Source organism: Parasteatoda tepidariorum, chromosome 11, assembly GCF_982258835.1.
Source record: "Parasteatoda tepidariorum strain Cologne lab strain chromosome 11, Ptep-v5.0, whole genome shotgun sequence".
In the NCBI taxonomy this organism is placed as follows: Eukaryota; Metazoa; Arthropoda; class Arachnida; order Araneae; family Theridiidae; genus Parasteatoda; species Parasteatoda tepidariorum.
In genome coordinates, this window is record NC_141765.1 from 29,484,692 (window position 1) to 29,504,672 (window position 19,981).

At 28.0% G+C, this 19,981-nt stretch overlaps 1 protein-coding gene across 1 annotated transcript in view; it reads right to left on the reverse strand.

The window, feature by feature from the left end:
• LOC107457480 (uncharacterized) overlaps positions 1-2,057 on the reverse strand; it is a 96,738-nt gene extending 94,681 nt beyond the window's left edge. The window contains exon 1 of the mRNA XM_071187558.2: positions 1,938-2,057. The gene's annotated coding sequence lies outside the window, so the exon portion shown is untranslated. The remainder of the gene's footprint in view (positions 1-1,937) is intronic.
• Between the last annotated feature and the right edge of the window lie 17,924 nt (positions 2,058-19,981).

The following is a 19,981-nucleotide window of genomic DNA, read 5'->3' on the forward strand; positions in this document are numbered from 1 at the left end:
TTAAAAAATTTTTTTGATGCAGCCTTTCTTTTTGAAGGACGTACGGCTATACCAAATGCACCTGCAGTTATTAAATTAAGATGAAAAATATTTTTATTACTATTATAATATATCCTAACAACGCTACATGAGTATGTAAGAGTTCTTTTTCTAATAAGCCTAGTTTTGCAAGAATAGCGAGTTTTTAAAAGAAAATTAGCAAACTCCAAGAAATTCCCAGAAAATTGCTTAAAACAAGGGAACTCTACAGCGAAATTAAACAATTCTACATATTCTACATACTTCCATATAGAGTATAATTCAAGATACGCAGGGGGCACAAGAAAAATTCTGGAGTAATGCAATTTGCATACTCTAAAAATTGAAGTTATAGCTCTCCAAATCAGATATTGAAGAGCATTAAAAATTGTGTGAGGGTACTCTTTATTTCAAAGTAACATCAAATCCAGTTTTTATACACATTATATGGGGCATAACGAAATCTAAACACCAATAATCAAATAATGAAGATTGATTACTCCAAACTACGTGCATTCACACCATTGAATTATTGAATCGAAATGCAGTCTTTACTTCTTAAAGATGAAATTAGAAAGATGTACGACACCAAGAATTCCAGAGTTTCAATTAGAGACTATACTGTTAAAAAGTGTAGTGCATCTTAACACTAAAAATGGTGACAACTACTTTACTCCAAAGTAATGCAAGCACCAAGGACAGTTACAGGCGTAGTGAAACACAAAGAATGTTCTTTACACTACTTGATGTAAAATAGCTGCCACAATTTGTGGTACTCAGTAACACAAATATTTTTATTGATAATTACACTATATATATATATATATATATATATATATATATATATATATATATATATATATATATATATATATATATATATATATATATATATATATATATATATATATATATATATATATATATATATATATATATATATATATATATATATATATATATATATATATATATATAGGTAGAAAATTTATTTATATTATAAATATAATGTATACATATATATAATGAATATAATAAAAAACTATTAAAAATTATTTTTACTTGGAATTATCTTTGGATAAACAAATTTTAAAATTTGATGCAAATTCGATTATGGCAAAGATTTTCGAGTTATTTTTTCGATTTATGGCAAAGATTCTTGAGATATAGCAAAATATAAAATTAGCATTAATTGATCCAAATTATAGACTGCCTTCCTGACTAAATTCTCGGGACCGTATTTTTCAGGTTAAGAATAATACCCATGTTTTGATACTCAAAAATTCTAATTATATAATTTAATTAATAGTTAGCATGAACTAATTAGCTCATTTGTGGTCATTTCTTTAAGCCATTATGATCGACATTTAGCAAAAATCTGAACTGAATTTAGACTATTACTTTGTTTCAAAATATATTATTGTTTAAAACTTACAACAAAACCTTATTCTTTTGCACAGATAAACCAACATTATGAGTAGAATATTTTATCATTTTTAAAATACCATGGATTGCTTATTAACTTATGCTTATCGCCTTATTAATATGAATCTTAAATCTACTAAATTTAATTAAAATGAAACATTGAGACATTGGTTCATATACTTAAGAAAATAAAACCATGTTACAACAATACAATTTTATTATACGGTTAATTTAAAAGCAACTAATCTTTTTGGAACAACGCTAGAACTAATATAAAGAGTTATTTTTACAATGTAATTAAGTTAGGATGCATAAGCAAACAAATTCCTAAAATAAAAATAGTTTTTAACGTATACTTATTACGGAAAGAATATTATGATAAATATTAATTCGACTGAATCAACAGAACAGAAACAGAAGCAGAAATAAATACTATAAAATAATTTAATATAATTTACAGAGATATGTACAAATTCAAATAAAAGTATACATACCTTACGTTGAATGAAAAATATTTGCTTAAGCACCGATGTTTTTTAACTCGAGACTAACTCAAACCTTTTCGTGTTTGTTTGAAAATCTAACGTAAACTTGGCATCGGGTTATTTCAAATTTTCGCCAATTTAATGTTTTTGGAGAAACAAGGTGAATAATTCCTAATGATCCACGAAAAGTGCTAATGAGCATAATCTCGGTGTTGGGTATCCCTCTCTATTGGTGTTTAGAATTAACTACACTACTTAAAGTGTATATGAGAACTCGATTTGGTGTTAAACTAAAGTAAAGTATTTATTCACATTTTGTGTTTTTCAACACATAACTTAGAGGAGTATTACACCCCAGTTTTTACAGTTCGATTTGGTGTTAACTTGAGAAGTGTTCATTCACAAATTTTTTTGGGTTGTTCGAAATCAAATTCGGAGAGATAATACACCACAGTTTTTACAGTACATTAGAATGTGAGTATCTACAGTACACATATCTTTCCAATGCTATCTTTAAAAAGTAGATAGTTGTGGCACTTTGTTATGAACACATAAATGGCAATCTATATACATGTACTTTCGTCAGTAAAAAATATTTGTCCTGTGTTTATTTGTTCAAATTACGCTAACTCAAAATTTTTCATTTCTATGTCCCGCCATATATATTATAAATTTATAATTAAATTGTGAAAGCAATTTAGACGACTTGACAAACATAGCTTCCAAAAACATGCTTTTGAAGTTTTTTGGAGGCAGCACTGGACTGTTTTAGATTATGAGAAAAATTACAATTTGGGAACATATTCTTGTAGCTTTTATTTTGGATATATCTATCATTTTGAGGTATTAAGTCACCTTCCAGTAATAAAAAATAAAAATCCTAAAAGGACTCAATTCCTTAAAGTAACCAACTTGAGGACATTTTTAAGAACCTGTGACTAAGTACTGTAACCAAACAAATATCTATCATTTAGGCATTTGAGATTGGATAACTGTTTTTTATATTTTTGGAAAAAACTGAGAATTATAACGGCTTGAAAAATATTGTATATGGAAAATAATTTATGCAACTACATTAATATTTAATCAATTTTCAAAGTATTTTAAAAATAATACATAGATGCAGTAAAATAAATTAAATTTGCCTAAAACTGCTTCGTGTTTGTTATACAAGAAAATCATATTTTTCTCGTGATTTAAATTTGCTTTGTTGAATCGTATTTTAAAAAATTTAAGCTTATTTTAAATGCAAAGTATTCTAAAGATTCTAAATAAATATTCTTAATAACAATTTTAATAGATTCTTAAGTTTGTGTGGTATTAGAAGGAAATTTTAAAGGCCAATACTTAATGAAAAACTACTTTTTAGGCTTTTAAGAGATCCGATTTGGGAAGAACCTACTTGTTTCCAATGCACAAATCAATTAGATTGATATGAATAGATATCGATTTAGAGCATTACTCGCTATTTTAAGATAACTTTGCCAGAGAAATGTGACACAAATATTGATTTATTCCATTAATAGTTCAAAACAAGTACATATTTAGACATCATCAGATCTTAACTGCCTACATTGTAAAAAGAACAATAAAGAATCTAAATGCTATGTATAAAGCTTTGAAAAAATGCGATTTTTCTGACATTTTGATTTAGTTTTTTAATAAAATTCTTTATGTAAATTTAATATCTATAAAATATGCATCAGAATTGTTTATAAAATATATTTCTAATAGAAAAATGTGACAAAAATAAATATTAGTTTGACTTATTGTTCGAAAAAAACTTAGTTATCCATCTTCTTGTTATTTACAATATATCAAGATAATGGCTAGCTAAAGATTCAATATACAGTCAAACTTCTATTACTCGAATACCTATAACTTAAAGTATTTCACCCGAAACTCCGCCAAAAATTCCAGTTTTGACTAAAATCTGTTTTCTGTTCCTCAAAGTTCAGTAAGTCGATTTTTTCGATAATTCGAAGACATTTTTGTTTCCCGAACGTAAATTTTAGTAAAAAGTTGTTTAAAAAAAAACATTTACAACCCATAAAAACCTTCTAAATTCCAAAGAGATTCCCTGGTATCAACGCAGGGATAAAAAGAGACCAACTTCGAGAGGAAAACTTAACAAAATTTCTTTTCAGTATTATTATTATGAGACTCTATTCAAATACTAGTAAAGAGAAACATGGTTAAATCGTAGCCTTGTCTGTTGTTCCACTGAAAAATCCAAAAATGGGAATGCGAAAGGGTCTTCTTTCTTTATTTCCGATACTCTTAGCTTAGAGTGATTGATATCCTTCTGCTTCCTTATCTATAATTTACACTGGGGTTATAATGATAGTCTCAAATTTTTACTTCAGGGTGGTGAGCTGGATTGCTTGATGTTCAATCTCACTTTTTTGACTGAGATGTGAGAAATAGAGCATAGAGTAATAAAGGAATCACGTGATTGTTATAAATTAACCACGTGATTGTCTTAAATTAAACACGCGATTGTTATAAATTAACTATTTGACGTTCAATCTCACTTTTTTGGTTGAGATGGGGAAAATGGTGCACGGAATTTTGGATATTTCCGAATGATTGTTATAAATAAATCACGGGACTGTTATAAATTAACCACGTGGTTGTTATAAATTAAACACGTGATTATTATAAATTAACTATTTTATGTTCAATCTCACTTTTTTTATTGAGGTGTGAAAAATGGTGCATGGAGTTCTGGATATTACCAAAAGACTGTTATAAATAAATCACGTGATTGTCATAAATTAACCACACGATTGTTTTATATTAATCACGTGGTTTTTATAAATTAAGCACGGTTGTTATGGATTAACTATTTGATGTTTAATCTCACTTTCTTGATTGAGATGCGAAAAATGGCGCATAGAGCTCTGGATATTACCAAAAAATTGTTATAAATGAATCACTTGAGTGTTATAAATTTACCACGCGATTGTTATAAATTAACTATTTGACCACGTGCAATTATATCCTTCTAATGCTTATTTTGCTGGAGAATTCTGGTTTCTGTTTCAGTTCCAGAACTGCATGGTTTGCTAGTCTCTTGATAAAAATGTTTTTAAGTAGTTGCGTAAAGTTAACATTGATTTAAAACTTTACTAAAAATCTTTCTGTAGGGCACTGCTGAAACTGACCTTTTTCGATGTACTTTTTCTAAGAAACTACTTATATCGCTTTGAAATTTTTTGGGGATATTTGAGATTATATCAATTGTATGCCGTGATGATGTTTTAGCGTTAACAGAAAAACTTTTTGAGTCATGAAAGATTTTTAGGAAACTTTTTGAAAAAATTAAAAGTTTTCAGTTCATAATTTTTTAAAACATTTTCTTCTAAAGATATGTATTAGCAGATATCACAGTGTAAACATATATGCATAAATATTCCGTGAAAAAAAACTGAAGCAATATCTTGTTCAGATGCTGAGAAAAGAAACATCGAAAAATGTCAGTTTTAGCATTATTGGTATATCCCCTACTGACTCCCCTTAACAATGAAATTAGTATTCAGTGTTATCGATGACGTCAAAAGCTATTGCATTTTTTAATTTGCATTGTGCAAAATCTTCCAATTCAACGTACAATTTGTAGGCAAAAGCAGCCTGCTCTAGTTGAGTATATTTTAAATCAAAAAAGTTACTTAAAATTATGACAACAATTCTGTTCACTTTTGTGAATTGTCGTTAGAACATACTTATACTGTATTTAACCTACTATAATGTATAAAATATCCTTAATAGTAATCATAAATATAAACATACCTCACGAACTTTTCATGGTGCTGTTTCATGTCATGTTTCATAAATAGTTGCACTAAGGTATCTGCAAAAACATGGTTCTGGATAAAATTTTTGAAATTGAGTTTATTATAAATTCAAAATTCCTGTACTTTACTTTCGTTTTTACTTCATTTATTTACAAAGCTGTAGCAGTTTTTGTGAAGGTGGATAACAATGGATAAACTAGTGATTTTAAGTCTTTAATTGCGTTTATCTCAAAATCAGATTTTTTTCACATTTTACACCACCTTAAACCAACACCTCCTAGAAGTAGAAAGGCCTCAGCACGTATCAATTTAGTAGTCCGATGTGACGAAGTTAACTGCGCAGTAGACGAAAAATAAGCAAGATGTCATAACGTTAGTGGTACTAAGCTGCGCAGTGGTTGAAAATGCAAAATATGTCATTACGTTTGGACTACTAAGGGATATTTATGGTAACCCGTGCTGAGGCCTGTTCTTTCTAGGAGGTGTTGCTTAAACACGATATCTTAAGTTGTTTTTAAAATAATTGTCTACAATTTTCCATGAGTGTTTATGATTATAACTAACATGTTTTGATCTACAGACTTAGAGAAAAATGTAGAATTTATTTTTTATGCATATTTTCTCGCAGAGACAAGTGCGAAAATTTTTGAGAAATTGTTTTTTTAACTACATTGATCCCTTACTTAGAAGTATGTGCACTTACTTTTAAGATAATAGTTCAAATCGTAGTTGATAGCCTTCTGAATAAAATCCTCAAAGGATTTTTTGTTTTAGGGGATAAAAATGTTTTTACAGTGTTTAGCGTATATGCAAACAAATGCCTTATTTTTACCTAAAAATGGTCCTTTAAAAAACAAAAATAAAATTATAGAAACTTTCATTGCTGGTTTTATAAGTTTTTAAGCGTTATAAAGCAAATAAACAAGTTTTTTTTTTTTTGCATTAATGTTTGAAGAAAAGATGTCGAATTCCTTAAATATAACTCAAACTACTTGGTATATAACTTTTTTACTTAAATTATTACAGTTCAACCACGTAAAACAAATGCATACTAAATAATGAAGGGTATAGGTTCAACAATAAAAAAAAAACAAAGGGAAAACTGCAGTGGGACAGTTGTTAATTACTGACTTTTTTGAACTTTTTTTAATTAAGAAGTAATGTAATAAAATAAAGTTTGATAATCAAAATTAATCAGACATATAATAAAGAGCTTTTATGAAATTCTCATTAACTTCACAGTAGATCAATGCATTGAAAAAGTTTTATTAATAAATATATCTGTTTTCACGCTTGTTTGTTTTTGATTTTTGTATGATCAACAAAAAATCTATACAAGAAATACATCGTAAGGACATGTTATATTGAAATATGATAGTACTATGAAATTCAATTTTTTAATGAATTTATACCACCATATTTTGTTAAAAACAAACTTATTCATCAATAATTTCTGAAAGTTTAATATCCTGTGTCAAGTCATTAAGGCTACAAAGCTGCTACAGTTACGCTGCAAATAGATAGTGCTGATAATTTAAACTTACAACAACGAATTAAAGAAATACTAGCCAAATACAACAACATAATTATGTGATTAATTATTTAACAATAGATTCCTAATTTAAATGTCAAAAACTGTATCTGCAAATTTTCTGTTACGCTATTTATTAAAATAATTTTTAATAAATAGTGTAATAATTACGCTTTAAATTTAATTAATAATAAATAAAAATACAATAATTTAATTAATAATAATAATAAAATTTAATGTAATAAAAACAGAGTAATTATTATTAAATTAAATTTAAATAATAATTGCGCTATCTGATTTAATTTAATTTAATTTAGTTACAATAATTAAAATTTAAAAAAAAAAATCTTTTTTAGTTTAATTTATTTTGCTTACTTATCTTTAATAAAAATTATACTTTATAAAAAAAAATTATATGAATGTAAATATGAATGAAGATTATTAAAAAACTATCTGTAAAAATATTTGAAAAAGGAAAAATATTTTTTGATCATTTATGTAGCAAATATCTAAAATGCTAAATGACCACAGTAAAGACACCAGTTACTGTTAATACTTTTAACAAATAATATTCAATTTTTAGAAGAAAAAAATTATCAAACAATACATTAAATAAAATCAGTGTATTGTTTTTGAAAACATCTTGTTTATTCTGTAGTCGAAATATTTCTATTGGTAAATTTTTCGAAATCTGAAAGATTTGCAATATTTCGATTGTTCATTACATTTTTTGTAATAAATTTTGAAGGAATGTCGAGGATTTGGTTAGAAAAAATACGAACATAGAGAGTTCTTTTAAGAACAATTTAGAAACATTTTTACTGTTTTCTTAATTATAATTATTTTTTCTAGCTTTTCAGCGCATGCTATTGTTATTCTGAAAACATTCCTTCCAATAATATACTTTAAAACTAAAACGTTCTTTAAAACATCTATTTGCAACACAATTTTCTGTTGCACATTTCAAGTTCACTATTATAGACAATACCTCAACATTTTCTGTATAATAAATTTTTAAAAAAATGAGCCGCCTAATATTTTTTAAAGCGTCTATGTAACCTAACCTTCGTTGCCGCCTATGTCATCCTAATCTGGAGCTGAAATATGAGTAAAATATGAGCTATTCCCGTTCTCTTCTTGTTTTTCTTCCTCTTCTACTTTTTCTTTTTCTTCTGCATTTTTTTTCCTTCTATATTTTCGTCTTCTTCGATATTTTCTTCTTAACAATCTCGCTGCGTATTTCACAATTTCCACGAGCAACACAGAAGTAACAAAATTTGAGCAACCCTTGATTTCCGCAGGGATGCACTGGGGACTTATCCGTCTAATTAACTGTACAACACGATCTTTTTCTGTTCATGGTTTCACTTTGGCCTTTCTGTGATGTTTAATTGCTTATTCAGATATTAGTTACTAGATGGAGTTTGTTGTCCATATTTCTACCAAATAAAAAGCATGCTTTGCAGTATTTTGTGGACTCTTTTCAAAGCTCAAAGATATCTGGTAGGAAACGTTTCGTTAGTGATATAACCTGCGTTACTGACAATATTTCCGACAATTATGACTCTGATTTCAAATATATTGAAGATTAGTTATAGGGAAACTCAGGAGAATGTTTCGGATTCCTCTGCTGATTTTCAATTTTCCACCAACCTTTTTATGATCAAATTTTATATTTAAAAAAAAACTATTCTACAAAAACATTTTGTATATTTTCACTCTAAAGTAGATGTAGATTTGATATATGTAATAAAAAAAGCGCAATTTTTAAACCAATTTTGATATTAAAAAAAATAATACACAGTGAGAGAGTTAAAGAACTCGATGAAATATTCAATTGTACAACAAAAATTTCGTCATCAATGTTCCAAATAAATAAAAAATAAATAAAAATTAAGTTAACATTTTTTTTATTTATTATGCCGTTGGTTTACCGGGACTTTCAAAATTTTCCTTAGACGGAATTTCGCTTTATTCAGCATCCGTCTAAGATTGAGTTTACTGTACCTTTGCTTGAATTTAACATATTTCTTACTGCTATAAGTTTATAAATATCTAAGTTTTATTTTACTTAATAATTGCGCACTTTTTCACCTGAATTTGAGAGTTCCGCGTAAGAACTCATACTTCATGATAATACGAATCTCAGTCCGGGGTCTTTTACCACAAAAAAAAAATTTTTAAAAGAGTTTTTAACATTTTTTGGAGCTCGAAATGATTTCTTTAAACAAACGAATTGAGCCGCGATAGCTCAGGGGATAGAGCCTTCGCCTTCCAATGAGGCGAACCGGGTTCGAATCCCAGTCGATACGAATTCCGCATCCGGCTTGCACCGACCACAGTGCTGACGTGAAATATCCTCAGTGGTAGACAGCTCATGGGAGAGTCCCCTTTCCGTCAGGCTAACCGTGGGAGGTTCTCGTGGTCTTTCTATCCATGTAACGCAAATGCGGGTTAGCTCCATCAAAAAAGTTCTCCATGAAGGTAAATTTCTCCCAATACTCGATCCAGGAGTACCCTTCTCTTCTGGATTGGGTTCAAAACTACAATGGTACGGAGTTGAACATTAGTAGTCGTAAACCCATAAAAATTATGTCTGTTGTTTTACGACGGTTATAAAACAAACGAATTGTCGAATTGTATAACTCAAACGGTAAAATATTAATCCATTTTTAAAACATGTCGAAATTTTTGTATTCTAATTAACATTTAAAATTATAATTAAAATTTTTTAAATGGGTAAGTCAAAAAATAAGAACTGCGACTTAAAGAGGAAAATTCAATTAATACTACAGAAGTTATGTTACGTATTAATTGCAGATTTGTTAAAATAATACTGATAAAAATTTATGAATAGCCTGTTATTCTATTTTTGCTCATTATTTATTCTTATTATTATTACTTATTATACTTATTATTATATATTTGTTGTTATATACTGATTTATGTGTTTTATACTTACTATAAGGTAACATTTCTGATTATTTACTTTTTTATTTTCCTCGGATGATTCTATAACAATAACAATTTAAATAAAAATTATCTTATAACAATTTAAAAGTAAATATTTTCCATTTACATTTATTTATAAAGCATATATACATACCTTTTTTTATTTCCTAATTAACTCTACTTTAACCTTTTAATAGGTTAGATAATCTGTTTCATTCAAATAATTTTACTAGAATAGGCTTAGTTACCTATAAGCAAGATAAATTTAATTAAAGCAAGCCCATACACATAACAAGGTCTAATCCACTAATAATCCTAAGTTTTCTGTCTCATCACGATTTCTCCCTAATTCCTTCCTCGTTGAACTCTCTAATTAAATTCATTGAAGATTTCCGACTCAATAAATTGTCAATAAATAAGTCAATAAAATTCTTTAATCATTTCAAATGCAAATGCGTTAAATGGGATTAACCAAGTATTTGTTTCGAAATAGAATTCTTGCTGCAATCTGCTAGAAAATAAATTAATTCTACATAAGTGCAAAAAAAAAAATAATAATAAATAAATAAATAAATAAATTCGATATTAAACGATTAAATTTCCACACTGATTTTTAAACTCTTATGAAAAGCTATTTGTGCATTAGAATTATAGAAATGTGTTATTTGGAAGTGCTAAAGAAACTTCTATTTTATACAGGAGGAACCAAAATGCAACCTTGATCACAGTGTAGAACAATACAAAAATGTAGCATTGACAATATTTCTGAAAAATTAATCGAATAATACACAAACAAATCGTGAAATTAGTAAAAAAAAGTTTGCTAAAATTGACCGATGATTTCAAAAATAAATTTTAAAAAACGGAAAGAGATCGAATATGCGGCTTCCTATGCTTTGATAAGGAAACAAAAATATTAATTCTCATACAATTTTAAAATTCGTGCAAAATTCCTCAACAGATGGCACTGCTGAGTGGAAGAAAATATAATTATCTTTTGCTTGTCAAACCATTTAAATGGAAAATATATACAGACACCGTTTGAAAGTATTTGCAATTTTGTCTTCAGACAGCACCATGTTGTTCTTGCAAATGACAGTTATTTTAAAAATATTGTTCAGTAACTTTTCTTAATCAGCCACACTTTTTGTTGACGAATTTCATGACTAATTTTGAAAGAAGGGGAGAATATATAACGCAATTTCGTAAGTAAAACAAAGCAAATCGTACATTTCAAACTTCAGTTTTTCTTTAATACGTTTTTCTTCAATACATTGTTCGAATCTTCCATCAATTTTGGGATATTTGAAGCGTATTTATTATAAACATGCATCTTTTTTGGGACAAATATATGAAGTATTTTGAATCAATGGAATTTGCATGGTTACCTGATTTATGGAAAGTACTCATGACGCATAAAATGCCGCAATTACGTTTTACGTAAGTGAAAAATCCAAAAAATGCCACACTGTTTTAGAAATGTTTCGAAATGTAATCGTGCAAAAGTTTCATTTCAGCAGCCCATGAAATATTTCAATGGTATGTTATTTTTTTAAGTTTTCCATGTTGTTGTCTTGGACATATAAAAATATTTCAAACACTCATAATAAAACATAACAGAAATATTGTAACAGTAGTTGCGCAAAAAGGAAATTTTACATGCTTTATGGACTAAGTAAAAATATGTAAACATTTCTAGATCCTTTTAACGTGTTAGTGCCCAACTTTAGTAATATTTGCAATTATTTGTAATTTTGTAATACTTATATTTTAAGACAAAGTGTTACCAATTTGAAACACAGCTGTTTCAAATTATTGTGAAAAATATATAATTTTTGTTGAATAATGGAATGTTGTAAAAAGCATATAAATTTAATCTCTTTTAAATGAATAAAAATACACCATATTTTTAACTTTTTCAACTTTAGAATTAGAGCTATACAATTTTTTAATTGAATAAATATGTATATATTGATTTGACTTGGTTGTTAGCGTCACTCTAGAGCTATTCTAATGGATTCTATTAACAACCATCATGATAAATATTTACCGAAATGACTCTGAACAGTATAAAAATGAACCAAGTCACCATTCTAAAAATGATATTAAACCATTGTAAATATTAATGATATAAAACCACAATAAAAAGTCATAGAAGGCGTAAGTCTACATCATTTTTAAATGACTCAAGTAATTTAATTTTAATCAAATTCTTATTTATAAATCTCAAAATCAGCACCTGAAAATTGCAAGACCAAGTGTATTAAATTAATTATACTTTATTATTTTCCTCCTCACTTAGTCTGCCACTTATTAAAACTAGTTTAACCCTCAACGCACCACAGCCTGACCAACAGATCAACAACAACCTTCATATTATATCATCCAGATTGTTTATACAACTACGTAAAAGAAAAAGAAGATAAAGGGCAATTTTTCCTGGCAGTCCGTGAGTCGCACTATAAAAAATTCCAGTTAAAATTACTGTAAAGTGTATTGACACTCTAAGTGCAGCATCCGTAAAATCCATTTTACAGTAAAATTTTATACTGTAATTTTTTTGGTAATATTTATTTAATTACAGAGATTCAGTGATTTTACAGTAAATGTGACAATTTATAAAATTGCGGTATTTCAAATTTTTTGTTCCTTAAAATTTTGCAGAAAAAATGGATTTTACGGTAAAAAGTACCGGCACTCAGAGTGCCAGTACTTTTTACCGTTTTTGCAATTTTTTATATTTCTTTGTCCTTGATCAAAAATAGTTTTATGTTTTCAGAGTAACTTTCATTGAATATTCACTTTAAGATTAATGGATTCATGTAGAATCTACGCAATTTTTCAAACCAAATACGAGTTATTCTTTGGAAAATATTTGAACTGTGTGAACTATTCTCCCTCCTCCTTGTAACCCTAATATGACTCCAGTAAATTTCAGGTTATCGAAAACTGATTAATGGATATTGGAAACCAAAATTGAAAGGCGTTTTTCATCTTGAAATCTGATTTTTCTCCCCATTGTCAGTTAATTCCCCTTATTTTACACTTCCTGTTTTTGTCATTTCATCCGAAAAATAAATGTTATGTAAGAAGAAATTGTGAGAACTATTTTATTATTTCAAATATTCGTGCTTTTTTTCCAACTCAGAGAGTTCTTTAAAATCAATTTTTTTATAATCACTCAGTTTCAAATCGAAGCAATCGGTCTCATTCTATAACATTTTCCTAAAAGTAAGAGGTGATATTTGCATAAACGACAAACAAACAGCATATTTTCGTCATTTATAGTTAGTGACTTCGGAGGTAAAGAGTGATATCCCACATCTTACTTCCTATTCTAAATATTTATTACTAATAAGAGCAAGTAATACTTAGCATTAGCTAAACATTAAATGTTTAGCTGTAAGGTTTTCTGTTCGAAATATATCAATATAAATACATTTTATGGCATTATAAATTTTATCTTTCAGCTAAAAAATGTGAGTTATCAATATTTTTCAGCTTTTAATTACAGTATTTTCTCAAAGCGAAAAAGGCCGTGCAAAATTTAAAAGTCATTTTCTCAAAATATTTTTTTTTATCTTTGCAGATACTATGACTTTTTTTAAAAATTTACACGATTTATTTGAAATTGTAGCATTTTTCTGCCTGAAATATTTTTGAAATGGACAAAAAAATGTCCTATTTTGTTCTAAAAATAAACGGTTACTATTAAGAAATTTATAAAAGAAATTTACTAAGACTCGACCACGTGGTTATTTAAAAAACTAAACTTATAAAGATGTTTCCAAGGTTACAAACGAGAAAGAGAAGTATTTTAAATGCAAAAATTATATATTTCATTAATAAAGTTCTCTCTAAAGCTTCATGCAGTTTTGTGCCTTTGATGTGATTGTATCTGAAGCGAAGAGCTTTGCGAGCAACATTTCCTATATCCGAAATGTATAAATTAATAATTATAATTTTTAAAAAAATATACCACGTGGCTGTTTTAAAGACCAAACTTATAAAAATGTTTCCAAGGTTACAAACGAGATAGGGAAGTATTTTAAATGCGAAAATTACTTATTTTTCTAAATAAAGTTTTTTTAAAAAATTCTTGTAATTTTGTGCCTGTGATGTGATGGTATCTGAAGTGAAGAACTTTGCAAAAAGCATTTCCTACATCAGAAATGCATAAATTACTAATAAATTTTTTTATAATTATTTGTATCTTTTTTTGTTGCTTTTAAGGGGTTGCATTGGTTTTAAAAGAGCAAAAAAAGCGTATTGTGTTTAATATTTTTTTTCAATCTATTGAAAGATTTATTCAATTCAAACTTCGATCATATAAAAGTGCAACAGTTCAACAACATTTTATAAAATGTTAAAAATTTAACAATTGAAAACAGATTTTAGGAGATCCTTAAGAGAAAAAGTATCATCCCTATGGACAAGATTTCTCAAAAACTAATACACCCATCGCTTTGAAATGTTGCACGATTCTTTTAAACAAAATTGACCAAATATTGAGAAAAAATATTTAAAAAATTTAAATCTGAACTTTTGGTTAAATTGCAATCAGAAAAAATATGATTTTCGTTAAAATTTAGACTACATAATATTGCCTTGTGTAAAAAAATATGATTTTAAAAATGTTCGTTTAATATCTAGTCAATGCGCAAAATTTTAAGGAAATCTCAACTTGTACACAAACTTAAAATATAGAGTTTTGAGATAATTCTATTTTAGTTTGACGAAGTTTATTACTGACGAAAGTTTTCTAAGGATCTTTCTCCAGAAATTTCATTCTCTATGGCTTGAAACTTTGGATAAATATTCTTGACATGTTCACTATAACATAGAAATGTTTAAAGAAGTTAATTTTTTTTGAAATTTTAAAACCTATGCAACCCCTTAATTGCTTCACCTTGTGTGTGATGAATCCTAGTCATATTTTCCTCTTATCCTTTTTTGAGACATATTGTACACCAACTTAAAACATAAGAGTTTTGAGAGAATTCTGTTTTTCAATTTTTGGTACTCGTTGGTTGAGCCTATTGAAGATAGTTTTCTAAAGATCTAATTTCAAAAGTTTTATTCCGATTAGCTTAAAACTTTGGTAAAATATTCTTGACATGTTGACTATAATATAAAATTTTTTCAAGAAGTTGATTTTTTGAAATTTGAAAACCTATGCAATATAACCTTAATTGCTTCACCTTGTGTATGATGAATCCTATAAAAGTTCTGGTGCATGTCCCCCCCCTCCGTAATTGTCTACCAAACTTCTTATAAAGTTTTTGGCATCTCTCCGAAATCCAATTAAAGTTGATGGCATTCAAAAGTAACTTATGCAGCTGCTCTTTTCGGATTCTTTAAGCTGTCCTGATTTTCTTATATCAAATATTTGTTCTCGCACAATTTAATGAAAAGCTTAAATAAGAAGACTACTTTTTTTATCTAGATGATCTACTCTTTTTTAGAAGCTGATGAAGAGAAAAATATTGATCCATATTGATCCACAGCTTCTTTCTATAAAACTTGACTCCACCCCTTCAATCCCTCACATTGAGTTCAGTTTATTCTTTTCTTGTCTGATGTTCTCAAAAGCACTCTACACTTTTTGTCTTGTTTGGGAATTTTTTAGAAGCTTTTCACAACTTAAGATTAATCGATGTTCAAAAAAGATATTGTTATGCCACTTTCAATACATAATTATTCAACTATTCAATAACATTGTTTTCTAAATTTTTAAATAATTCAATTTTTTCGTATTCATACTTACGCCATTTATTTTTCCATTGCAACTTAAGGGAATCTGGAGTAATTCTTCTGGGAATTAATGCAAGCGATGTGAAATTAAAAGTTTGAGAGGGAATTAAATTTGAATCCAAGTAATTTAAATTATAAATAAAATTACATTTATTACATTATTCGTCTCATCGTATTATATTATAAAATTATTAATTGTTAGTAAGATTCATTCAGTATAGTTTTCGACTCAAACAATATTAAATTGCTGTTATTAAAAAAATTATCTGTTTAAGGCACTACGAGCATTTTGAAAGACAAAAATAAACAAATTTTCTTAAACGTTTTTTTTTAAATGTAATCAAACAATTGAGCTATACTTTATAGAATTTTCATATAAATATTAAAGATTTAGTCGTTAAGTACTAATTTTGGTAGTGAAAAATATCCGCACGGTAGAGACGATTCCTCAAAATCTAATGCATCAATCTTATTGAAATTTTTCATACTTCTTTTAAATAAAATCCACTATATATTGTGCAATGGATTGGGGAAAAAATCAAATTTAAATTTCTGGTAAAGTTAGACTGGAAAAATTTGCGCTTTCCGATTCAATTTAGACCATAGATTGCTTTGTAAAATAGGTTGAACAGGAAAAAATATCCTTCCTTTAATATCTAGTAAATTTTATTTAGAAGAAGTGTGTATTTCAATAAGTTCGGTTGATTAGTTTTTGAGAAGTCATGTTCATCGATTAATTTGCTAGTTTTTAATTTTACTCCGGCGAATCTCACTCAATAGCAAGAGTTTCCAAACACTATCACTCCTAGAAATGTATTTTAGAGAGAGAATAGAAATTTAGGGGAAATATTAACACGTTTTAATAACAGTTAAAAAGAATTAAAAAATGAATTTTTTGAAACTTTAAAACCCCACTGAATCCTTAAAACGAAACGAAAGACGCGAAACATACCTTTAAGACAAACTCGCATCAGACAAAGCCACTAATCTGCGAATAAAAAAATTACTAACATGTTTAACAGCGAAGTATATGAAACCACGAATAGTACATATAATAGCTCCCCAGTGGATCAGGGAAGAGAACGTTCTCCTCCAGAAGAGGTGATCCAGGTTCAAATCCTAGAGGTGGCTGGTTGATACAAATTTTGCTCCCGGCTTACACAAACCACAGTGCTGACGCAAAATATCCTCAGTGGCAGACAGATCATGGACTAGAATCCTCTTATCGTCAGGTTCACCGTGGGAGGTTTTCGTGGTTTCCTCTCTATGTAACGTAAATGCGGGTTAGTTCTATTAAAAAATCCTCCAAGAAGGCTAATTTGTCCCAATGCTTGATTCAGGAGTTCCCTTGTCTTCTGGGTTGGGTTCAAAATTACAAGTCTACAGAGTTGAACATTGACAGTCGTAAACTAAGAACTGAGTCGACTGTTCAACGCCAGAAATAAAATAAAATGGAACAAAGCTGCTCCAACTTTATAATTAAATAAATTACGTATACTTAAATTAACTAACGAAAAATATTTTAATTACAACGTTTAAATACATTCTAAGTTGCTTCTTATTTATTATTATAATATTATATAATTGTTTAGATTAACTTATACTATTACTTCTCTTTAAAGAGTGTAAAAAAAATTGTGCTTACTTCTCAATTATTACACGAGATAGCACTTAGTTTCAGTTTTTCTTTTCATTAAACTTCAAGCAATACTAAAGATATAAATTATTTAAAATATTTCATAAAATGAATGTAAAATTATTTATATTATTATACATAAAATGATATAAAATTATTTCATAAAATGAAATATCTGAAAAAAGATAACTCTGAAAGTTACGGCAGTAGCAGATAATTGAGTAGTTATTTTTGAAAGTGGAATTAGTTTCCTATTGGAAAAAATGAGTGAAATAGTAATTTCAGTAAGATAAATATATCCTCTTATATTTATAATCATACATTCAATGCAGCACGACTTGTGGTTAAAGTAATCAAAAGAATTTTAACTAAAATATAATCGCAAAAAAACTTTTTTGAAAGTCGAATAAGTCTATTTCACTCTATTTTATAACAGACATTGAACAGCTGATCCGATTCTGAATTTACGACTATGAATGCTTAACTTCGTAGTTTTATAATTTTAAATCAAACCCAGAAGACAAGGGAATTCCTGGATCAAGCAAACTAGGACTTTTTAATGGAACTAACCCATTTTATGGAGAGGATTTGCACGCATTTGCGCTACATGGTGAGGAAAACCTTCCACGATTAGCCTAACAGGCAAGATGATTCTAACCCATGATCCGTTTACCACTGGGGATATTGCACGCCCGCACTGTGCTCGGTGAGAGCCGGAAGCAGAATTCGTGCCAAGCAGCCACAGCTGGGATTCGAACCTGTGACACCTAATTGGGCAGCGAATTCTCTATCCCCTGAGCCACCACGCCTCGAATTATTTCCATTTCTAATAATCAAAGTTAAAACAACTTTCAAATAATTGCATGTTTTGGAAATAATAGCTGGTTAGGTAACACTCTCTGAGAATTATCACCTTGCTAGTATGACATCTTTCACACCAATTCATGTTTCGAAACCAATACATTTACCCGATTTTGTTTAGTATTCTTTCACAAGTCCAACAATTTGACTTGTGCTTCCTATACCAATCAATTGCAGCGAAAGTTTTATTCAAATACTATAATCATAATCAAAGTAAAAGCAAAAAATAATAAATCAAAAGATTTCGGCAAGATCACTATGTTGCCACTGCAAAGGGAAAGCACAGCAATATGGGGAGTTTACTACCTTACGTACCACTTATTTACCGTGTATACTTAATTATTGTTTCACAGAGAAAAATAAATTCTGGTAAAACTACTATAATATACGGTAAAGACATTTTTGAGAAAAAAGAACCATGATTGTGGTAATAAGAACCAAAATATACGAAAGTTAAACCATTCATTTGGTAACGATTTACCAAAAACTCTGGTTTTCAAAATTATAGTTCTTATTACCACATATTTAACAGAAAATACAAAACTGAATAGTAAACTTAACCAAATAAATGATTTTTTGGTCATGCTTTAAGATAAAATTACAAACTTTTACCATATTAACCAAATTTTATCTTATATTATAAAAACCATTTTTTTTTTTTTTAATTTTTCAAAAATCAGGACCTTAGCGCGTCAGTAAAAATTACCGAACTTTTCGGTGTTCCCATAGAGCTAGAAACACAGTAAATTTTATCATATTCTAATAATTTTGACCATATTTTTTTTTCAGTATTCTAATAAAATTAATTATTCGTGTATTTACATGCCCACATTTAATTATTAGCTTTTACATTAAAAAGTCCATTTTCAGTAAAGTCAATGTGTCTAAAAATTAGGATATAGTCTCTTCTCGCTTTTATTTTTTATAAAATGTTATTATTGAAAGCGGAATAAATCTATTTAGAGCTAAAAGAAATTTTTTTTTACGATTTTATGATTTTTAATGCATTGCGATATTTAATTATATTATATTGTCAAAAACGTAACTTTAATTGATTAAATTTTGCAAACATTTTTAAATTCATTCAAACACTAATCCTTAAATATTTCGATATATGGAAGGAAAAAAACGGACTTAGTCAACTTTAAAAAATAACGTCTCAATTAAAAAAAATTGCACGATAAATTTTTCGATATATAGAAAAAAAAACAGACTTAGTCAACTTTCAAAAATAACGTCTCAATTAAAAAAAATTTCACGCTTAATATTTCCAAAAGTAAAAATCAAAAACTGTATTATATTACACATATTTAATATTAAAAGTCCCCTAAAATTACCGACAAATCTCAAAAGGGTTAAATTTATTTTAAATAATTGTCAAGAGTACCATGATGATGAAATAAAGTGATTTTAGATGAATTCTTTGACAAGAAAAGAAGTTCACCTGTCCTTCTAAGAATGGGTGGAGTTCTCTTCTAAGATTCATGGATTTAAGAAAACTCTGAGAAGAAATAAAACTAGG